Source organism: Brachyhypopomus gauderio, chromosome 8 (genome assembly GCF_052324685.1).
Source record: "Brachyhypopomus gauderio isolate BG-103 chromosome 8, BGAUD_0.2, whole genome shotgun sequence".
NCBI classification, from domain to species: Eukaryota; Metazoa; Chordata; class Actinopteri; order Gymnotiformes; family Hypopomidae; genus Brachyhypopomus; species Brachyhypopomus gauderio.
Window position 1 is genome coordinate 1,045,910 of NC_135218.1, and position 9,943 is coordinate 1,055,852.

Genomic DNA, 9,943 nt, shown 5'->3' on the forward strand with positions numbered 1-9,943 from the left:
TTCCCATATAATAACAGTAGTCAACTTACGAACAAAGATACTCCAAGGCTTAAAAACGCTGGAAACACTGTCTCTCTGCCGTCCTGCAGGCAATCATGCTCGACTGACTGACTTTCAGCAAAACGAAACCTAACTCAAATCCGACCACAAGGGGGTAGTAAATCAACAGAATATAATCACAGGCCTTTCTTATGAACATTTCTCAGTATCACAGTACATTACTAGTGAGGTTTACTGGAATCTGAGGTTCTGTGCCTGCTTGATTTTTTGTAAGTTTAGAAATAGTATTAAAAAGAAATCTAGGATTGTTTTTATTTTTCTCTATCAGTGAGGCTAAGTATGCTGAGCGTGCTTTAGTGAGTGCCCGTTTGTAGTCAATAATGCTATCCTTCCAGGCACAGTGGAATACTTCTAATTTAGTAGATCGCCATTTCCGCTCTAATTTACGTGCTATTTGTTTTAAGTTTCTAGTTTGGTCAGTGTACCACGGGGCGAGCTTTTTGGATCTAGCTTTTTTATATTTTAGTGGAGCTACTATATCTAGAGCTGATCTGCAGGTATTCTCCAAGTAGTCGGTTAGACTATCTAACTCTCCTGGATCGGATGGCGAGTGGGCTAAAGCAGTTAAGTCAGGGAGGGTTTCAATAAACTGTGTTGCTGTTGATGAATTTGTCGAGCGCTATATACACTGCCGAGGAGACGGGCGGGTATTTACATTAAGGTGAAAATCGAATTTTACTAAATAATGATCGGAGAATGCTACGGTTTGCGGGAGTATGTTTATATTATCTACGTCAATACCCAGCGTTAATATTAGATCTAGGGTATGATTTCGATAATGTGTAGGTCCTACTACGTTTTGTTTAATGCCAACAGAGTTCAATATAGAAGTAAAAGCCCTTGTCAGTGGATCCTCAGCATTATCAAAGTGTATATTAAAGTCTCCTACCATTATTATTTTGTCACTACATACTGCTAAATTTGCTGCAAAATCGGTGAAATCGTTTAAGAAATCTGAGTAAGGCCCTGGTGGTCTGTATACATTAGTTAGGGAGAATGTACTTTTATTTTCAGATGGACTAATTACATTAATAGACTGCATCTCAAATGAATTTGAGATATCTAAGTATTTCTGATGAATTTCTAAACAATCACGATAGATTATACATATTCCACCTCCTCTGCCTGACAGTCTAGGTCTATGTATATAACTATATCCCACAGGAGTGGCTTCATTTAGAGTTAAATAATCACCAGATTGAACCCACGTTTCAGTTAGACATAGAATATCAATTTTCTGATCTGTTATAAGTTCATTTACAAAAACTGCTTTTGAGTTGAGCGATCGAATATTGATTAATCCAATTTTCAGATCGGTCATATAGGTTGTAATAATTTGATGTGAAGTCTGAATATTAGTTAAAAACTTAGGGCGGACTATTTTCTTATGATTTAATTTAAACCGGGGCACAGACACAGTCTCAATCCTAAGGGAACTTGGTGACGCCTCTAAGCAGCTCGCAGACAGGTTTAACCCGTTAGTCTGCGGCCTGGTCGCGACCCTGGACAGTCAGCAGCTTCTAGTGCTACTCTGCCGACTAGCAAACAGGCTATGGGCTATGCTGCAAGATAACAAGGCGGCGCCATCCCGGGTGGGGTGGACACCATCCCTGCCTAAAAGACCAGGCTTGCCAAACTCTTCCCAATTATTAATAAAGCCCACTTGATTTTCTGAACACCACTTGGACATCCAGCGGTTTAGCGATGTGAGCCTGCTGTACTGCTCATCACCGCGCCGCATTGGGATGGGGCCAGAGCAGATTACGGCATCGGACATTGTCTGGGCTAATTTAACCACCTCTTTAACATTACTCTTAGTCACCTCTGACTGCCGCAGACGTATATCGTTGGCCCCTACATGAATCACTATCCTAGAAAACCTCCTATGAGCTAACAATCTAAGGTTGCCACTAATGTCCGGCGCTCTGGCTCCCAGTAAACAGCTAACTGTAACCGCTGGTGCCCCTACAGCTACTTTCACGTGTCGGACTATAGCGTCTCCTATGACCAGAGTCTCCTCAGAGGGTGTAGCACTGAGCGGGGCAAACCTGTTTGACACGTGAACCGGGGAGTGGTGCTCTGGTGGGCTAGCGCTGGCGTTAGCGGTAGCTGCAGCCCTCGCTCTCCGACTACGCCACCGAGATGTCACCCATTCGCCCCGCTGTGAGGGCTCTATCGCCGGAGTCGCGGAGGCGCTAGTTCTCCCTGGCGCGTCCACAGCTACTACTGACCCTGTCTCTCTATCCCTCAATAATGAGTGGACGCGGCGCTCTAAGCTTTCCACTTTCACCACAAGAGAAGTAACTAACTGGCACCTCTCACAAATAATATCACTATTACTATCAGTGGCGAAAGGGTCTAGACTAAACATGCCACACTCCGAACAAGGAAACAAACCAACACCAGCCATGAACAAATCAAAACACTTACTGTGTCTAGCCGATTTATACAAACTTACGCTAGCTGATTTTTAGAAGCGGAAAGTTGATCAGCGGCCGGAATATTCAACTGCCCGTCTTGACGGTGGAAGTACTATCTGTAAAAAATTATCTAGGAAGGCAAAAAATAAAGATTAGCACGTAAACAGATTAGTACACTTTAGAAAAACAATTTCAAAATTCGCTCCGCAGCAGCGTCGGCAGGAAGTGCCGAGTCCTAGCCCCCAGTGAGCAAGCCAAGGGCGAGGCAGTGGCAAGGAAAAACTCCCTAGTTTTTTTGCATGAGGAAGAAACCTTGAGAGGAACCAAGACTCAGGTGGGGAACCCATCCTCCTCTGGCCGACACCGGTCACCATGATAACAACAACAAAGCACTAAGCTTTTGGCATCCTGTCAAATTCTCTAGATGAAAAATGTAAGTGAGACATGTCCAGAGTTCCCTGTAAGGGCGTGATGTATAGACAACTCCTTCCTCCTACGGCTTTGAAAATGTATGCCCTCTGCTTCTGGTGGCACAACATTCAGTTTCCGCTGACCTGATCCTCCTGAATGGAAAATACATGAATGAGCTCAGAAAATGACTGGTTCCAGAAAATTTAGTAGTGTTCCTACCAGTGAACAGAATAAGAAAATAAAGAGAAACTCAATATTTCATTTTAAAACATTTGAGAAGCATTAATGCCACTCAGTAAATGAATGAGGAAACAAACATGGGGAACATAGTGCTACTGATAATGAATGTGTAAGCCATCATGTCCCAACAATAAATAAATAATTATATATATATATATATATATATATATATATACATGGGTTAAAGCAAGAAATTTTCATTTGACTGAAAATTTTTCCTGGCAAAAGACAATGCCAGCAACTACTGAAAATGTGGTGTAGTTGGGACACAGACTCTTTTGCCTAATTCTACACAATAAACACATTTATAAAGTATATTTATCTAAACAGCCTGTGTAAGGAGAGAAGAGAATCTATGAAGCGACAAAATGCAACACCTGAACAATAAATATACATAAATGTTTATTTAATGGGAGTTATCTGGGGGTCCTCTTCCAGAAAATTATTTAAAGATCAAGTCAAATTTAGTGAATCCTGGTGAGTTTTAAAAGGTATGAAGCTCTCTTGTTTTTATCAGATTCACTATCGCATAAACACAAGCAGTAAGATTACCTGCTTTAAGTAGGTATGTTACAAAAAATTAAATGTCCAAAAATGGCAAATTAAATCACACCACTGGATAGAGATTTTAAATACAAACAGAACAAAACCATCCATGTTAAGCCTGGTTTAAGCCTTGAAAGTATAAACCAGGCTTAAGCCTATGTGTCTATGTATACACATTTGTGGGTAACATCTATTTTGGGTATTTTTTATCGCTTCATGTAGTACCTGGTGTATCTAAAACTTAATTTCAGATAGAAATTCCTCAAATGCGTCCATTCTACTAGCGCGGCTCGCGCAAATTTACAAAATTCGAGAGGTGCACGACCTCAGGAATCCACTGCGCGCGAGGCGCACGGGCGGAGCCACAGCGATGACGTCATTTTCGCCGCGCGGACCCTCGCGCCGCGTCAAGTATAGGCACGAGCGGCGCGAGGGTCCGCGCTTCAGCGCAATGAACAAAGTCATGTTTGTTGGGGTCATACACCTTAACAAGGTGGAATTAAAGCACTTGTACGTCACTTTCAAGGTCCATTTCAACACGTTTTCAACGTTAAATTTATTTGTTAAATATTTCTACATATATTTGAAATCATTCGCTTTTTATCACATTATTTAATGGTTGTTTATTTTCAAAACGCCCAATCTTAACGTCTTCACGTTGTCTCATGTTTCGTCCTGGAATTACAAGAAAACTGTTCAATCAGACAGATTGTTGTGAAACGAAGTAGTTACAATTTCAAGCATTTTAAAGTACTTTAGTCTAAATTCCAGCACTTTTCAAACCTGAAACACAAAGCAACATTAATTTTTGTCAGGTAAATGTTCATTCCTGTTTTTGAGGGGTGTTTCTTTATACTACCACATATCGTTTCAGACAACACTGTAAAAAGATTGTGACGCGGCAAGTAGCCTGTGCCGTTCGCGCATGTTTAGCGCGAGGTGTACGGAGTCGCGCGCTAGGGTCAGGCAGGGGGGAGGTCACTTTTCTACGTAATGTCCGAAAATCAGAAGGCGGAATGACCGCAAGTCAATCAAATTACACCGCCGTCATCCATCCAGCGCTGCTGAGCGCCAGTGAGAGGATCATATTTCGGCCACAAAACAGATAGCACGCGCGTGTGTGTTGTTTATTATGATTTGACGGATTTTTTCCCCAAAAAAATCAAATGACGGAAATCCGTCGTAGTGACGGAGAACTTTAACCCATGTATATATATATATATATATATATATAGTGCAGACACTGACTGACGGTCATCAGCTAGGGCACTGTGCAGTAGAGTAACCACGTGTCTCGCAGCATTTTGCAGCTCAGCCTAAAAGGCCATATTTGGCTTAACTTGTTTTGTAACACTAATAAAGTAAACACAACATAACTGATTTCCCGTTTACGTTTGTTTATATTTTCTATTTAATGAGAAATATTTATGTTCCATACTTAGCATTAACCAAGGACCTGCACCGACCTCTCTGGAGTCCGCCATCACGCTGTAACAGACAAGTCACGTGTGACAAGTACTGACAGCCAATCACAATTCACATCCAGAAGCCAATCCTGTCTGGGTACCTCCCACGACTGTCAAAAATCAAACGATCTGCTGCGCGAGCAGGAGCTTAATCACAAGCAGAAAGGGTGTGACAAATTTTCGCGATTTTTGAATTGGATTTGACGTCATAGTACTAGTACTGTATGGTGTCAAATCCAATAATAAAATCGCGAGCGCGTAAAATCATTTCGCGCGAGCAAAACTACTCTCGCGCAAACAAACCTACACTCGCGCGCGAGGAGAGAGTTGCTTGTGCAAGCAATTGTGATTTTGCGCCAGCAAAACTATTCTCGCGTGCGAGGAGTGAGTTGCTTGCGCGAGGAAAATTTGTCACACCCTTTCTGCTTGCGATTAAGCTAGGGGTGGGCGGATCGATATTTATATTGATAGTATCGATACAAAGGTGAGGATCGGTATCGGATCGATACCACGGCGAAAATATCGATTATTTTGCTGCAGTTTAGAGGTCTGCGCGGGACTGCTTTTTTAATCCCGCTCCCGCACGTTTTAATCCCGCTCCCGTCCACTCCCGCAAAAAAATCGCTTGTTTTAATCCCGCTCCCGCCCGCACCTGCTTGTTTTAGTCCCGCTCCCGCCCGCACCGGCCAAAAAATCGCTTGTTTTAATCCCACACCCGCCCGCCACATACACATTTCTGTCGCCCCCACCCGCAATCCTAATATGAATTGAATTAATTAGATTTAGTACTTGAAATTTTCTTATGTATTTATTAAAACAGCAATATAGCGATGGATCGCGCTGTCCCAAAGCCGACGACGGCGCGCGCCAGGGTTGCGTTATCAATAAAGTTTCCCTCCTCGGGATTTTTGGATTAAGCTGTTTCTGCCTCGGTTACCGAACCTGCTTCAATACATTGTTACTGTTAAAAATGCACTTCCAATAAAGTGAGTATTGGAAAATTTTATTTTGCTGCTGAATGTAACTACTAAAGTAACTTGTAATCTAACGTAGTTACTTTTAAAATCAAGTAATATGTAACGTAACTAAGTTACTTTTAAAAGGAGTAATCAGTAATCGGATTACTTTCTCAAGGTAACTTAGCCATCACTGATGGTGTGAAGGCAGTCCTTGTGAGATGAAAGCAGACAGCCCAATATGGGCTTTTATATGGCAGGTCCATTTTTTTTAATAAAGGACCTTTTACTTTACCTTTTTACTCTGGGTGTGTTGCCTGTTTCCATTGTTTTCATTGCTGACTCTTATGTCCACGGAGCACCACCAACAAACATCATTGAAGAACACCTTTAGCACCTGAGCACCTGTCCCACTGCTTTGCATTATGCATGTGTGCTATACTGTGACCCAGGTCAGGGAGAGTGCTGAGGGTAAGAGCACTCTGTTAACTGGTAGTCACTAGGCTACTATACTTGGGTCATTTAGCTTTCTCTGTGTTCAACTGATACATCAGTTTCTTCCGCTAAATCTAGGGAAGTCCATATTAGGAGACACACACATGTGAGACAAAGTAGCCTGCTGGACGCCTATGTTTTGGAACATGCTGTGCTTAAGATAACCTGCTTGCTAGAACTGCTGAATTGTGTTTAGGATTGTATATAAGCAGGGGGACTGCCCCCTTGCTTTCAGAGTTGGTTTACATGGTTTGAGTTATAGCAACATAGGTCATATATGGCATTGCCTGAATGATATAATGAAAAAAAAGACCAATTAAAAAATCCAAAATAGTTTTGATAATTATTCACCTAGAAACAACAAATGCATTGTATATAGAAACAAATCTTAATTTTACCATCTATGGTTTCATAATATACTCTTGGTAGAAGCCTCCAGTAAACCTCACTAGTAATGTATTTATAGATTTCTTTGATAATAAAATAGAGAATATTAGACAAAATATAAAACCCTTTATTAGCAATACAACTTGTATGTCATCTGGTTTGGTTGATATTGATTTAAATTACATACCGGGAGAAAAACTTGATGCTTTTCATCCACTCCCAAAATCAGAATTAGAGAAAATAATTTCTTCCTTAAATTGTACTACTTGCACACTAGACTCAGTTCCCTCAAAGTTATTAAAAGAGGTATTACCAGCTGTAACTGAACCTCTTCTAACTATAGTTAACTCATCCATTACAATAGGTCACATGCCCAAATCATGTAAATTAGCAATTATCAAACCTCTGATCAAGAAACCAAATCTTGATCCGACTGTGCTATCTAATTATAGACCCATTTCAAACACATCATTTATATCTAAGATCATAGAAAAAGCTGCTGCCCAGCAATTATGCCTATATCTGCATAGGAATAACATATTTGAAAAGTTCCAATCTGGTTTTAGGCCCCATCACAGTACTGAAACAGCATTAGTTAAAGTAACAAATGATCTCCTCCTTGCATCAGATCAAGGCTATGTATCACTGCTAGTGCTTCTTGATCTTAGTGCAGCTTTCGACACAATTGATCATAGGATCTTGCTAGAAAGGTTAGAATGCTGGGTTGGAGTCTCAGGCACAGCCCTTTCATGGTTTCAGTCTTACTTAACAAATCGCTATCAGTTTGTAGAGCTCAATAATATTTCATCCAAACGTACAATTGTTAAATATGGGGTCCCGCAAGGCTCCATCTTAGGACCACTATTATTTACATTATATATGCTACCATTGGGCACAGTTATAAACAAACATGGTGTCAATTTTCACTGCTATGCGGATGACACTCAACTTTACATATCAGCCAAACCCGATGACAAACTCAGTTTAGGAAAAAATGAGGCCTGTGTAAGAGATATTAAATGCTGGATGTCTCTAAACGTCCTACAATTAAATGAGGACAAAACAGAAGTTCTCCTTGTGGGCCCTAAGGCCGCAAGACAGAAAATTTCAAATTTAATGCTTAATCTTGCAGACTATCCCATTACACCTGGTACAGTAGCCAAAAACCTAGGCGTCATACTCGACTCCGACCTATCATTTGATAAATATATAGATAATACTACTAGGATAGCTTTTCTACATCTCCACAACATTGCCAAATTAAGAAATGCATTATCACAGGATGATGCAGAAAAAATGGTGCACGCCTTTGTTAGCTCTAGACTAGACTACTGCAATTCACTACTGTCAGGATGTTCAAATAGGAATCTAAATAAACTTCAAATAGTTCAAAATGCCGCAGCTAGAGTTCTGACCAGAACTAGAAAATTTCAGCATATTAGACCAGTCCTATCAGCCCTGCATTGGCTCCCAGTTAAATTTCGTATTGATTTTAAAATTCTATTATTAGCATATAAAGCACTACACGGGCTTGCTCCTGAATACCTCCAGGAACTTATTTCCTACTATGAACTACGTCAACTAAGATCACAGGGTGCTGGTCTGTTATTAGTACCACAAATTAACAAGGTAACAGCAGGGGGAAGAGCCTTTTCTTATAAGGCCCCCCCAGCTTTGGAATAATCTTCCTAAATGTGTCCGGGACTCTGACACAGTCACAATCTTTAAATCTAGGTTGAAAACCCACTTATTTAGTCTAGCGTTTGATAATTAATATCCCCCTTAGATAAAGGTACAGATTCAGGGGTTCATAGACGAAGGGTTTTATGGTAGACTGGGGTGCTGGTGCTGTCATCCTGTCACTGCTCGTGGTCACTCAAGTTTGTTGACAGTGCAGTGGACGGATGCCATTGTCTCAGAATGCCCCCAAGCCTATGTTACCTTCTGGTTCTGCCTTTTTTGCTAGGCTGTAATAATTTAACTTAGTGCCGGAGTTGCTGCCACACTCCAGAAATGTTTATAATTTTACCTGTCCTGTATATATATATACATACAGAGCTAATTTTCCCTGTTTCATTTCTCCACATGGCTGCCCGCCTGCTTGAGGAATAATGAGATGAGGAGAGACAAGCAATCCATCCTGGGCCGGCCACCTCCTGCCTAATCGGATGAGCCTACACCATGATGGACATTATTACATCTTTTATATTCTGTCTAAATGGACATTATTGCATCTTTTACATTCTGTCTACATTCTGTCTATATTGTTGTTGTTGTCATGGTGACCGGTGTCGGCCAGAGGAGGATGGGTTCCCCCCCTGAGTCTTGGTTCCTCTCAAGGTTTCTTCCTCATGCAAAAAAACTAGGGAGTTTTTCCTTGCCACTGTCGCCTTTGGCTTGCTCACTGGGGGCTAGGACTCGGCACTTGTAAAGCTGCTTTGTGACAACAACTGTTGTAAAAAGCGCTATATAAATAAAATTTGATTGATTGATTGATTGATATAACTCAAAGGGCTTTTAACTCAAAGGGCTCTCTACTGACAATGTGACGGTGGGTGCGGCGTGAAGGACGAGACACAGAATCCCTCGGTGGGAGCAAACGTCACTTTACTTTTATTACAAGTATTGCGCAATAGCGCACGTAGAACATAAACGGCACACAGAAACGTGTAAACTTTAGACGACGAGCACAGGACACTGCGCGAGCGCACATTAAATAGACAAACCACATTAGCCCCACGTGATTACGAGACGAGTCACAGGTGAGACGGATTATCACAAGACATAACCATAACCACGTAGATCCACAGACGCAGACGATGCACGTGGACTACGTAAACACACGCCCAAAAGGGAGGGGCCGGGGTCCTCAACGTGACAGACAAATCAAGAATTTAGTAATATTTAGTAACTAAGATTTATTAATTAAATTCAATGTTGCAATTCCTTTTGCTGAATTAGT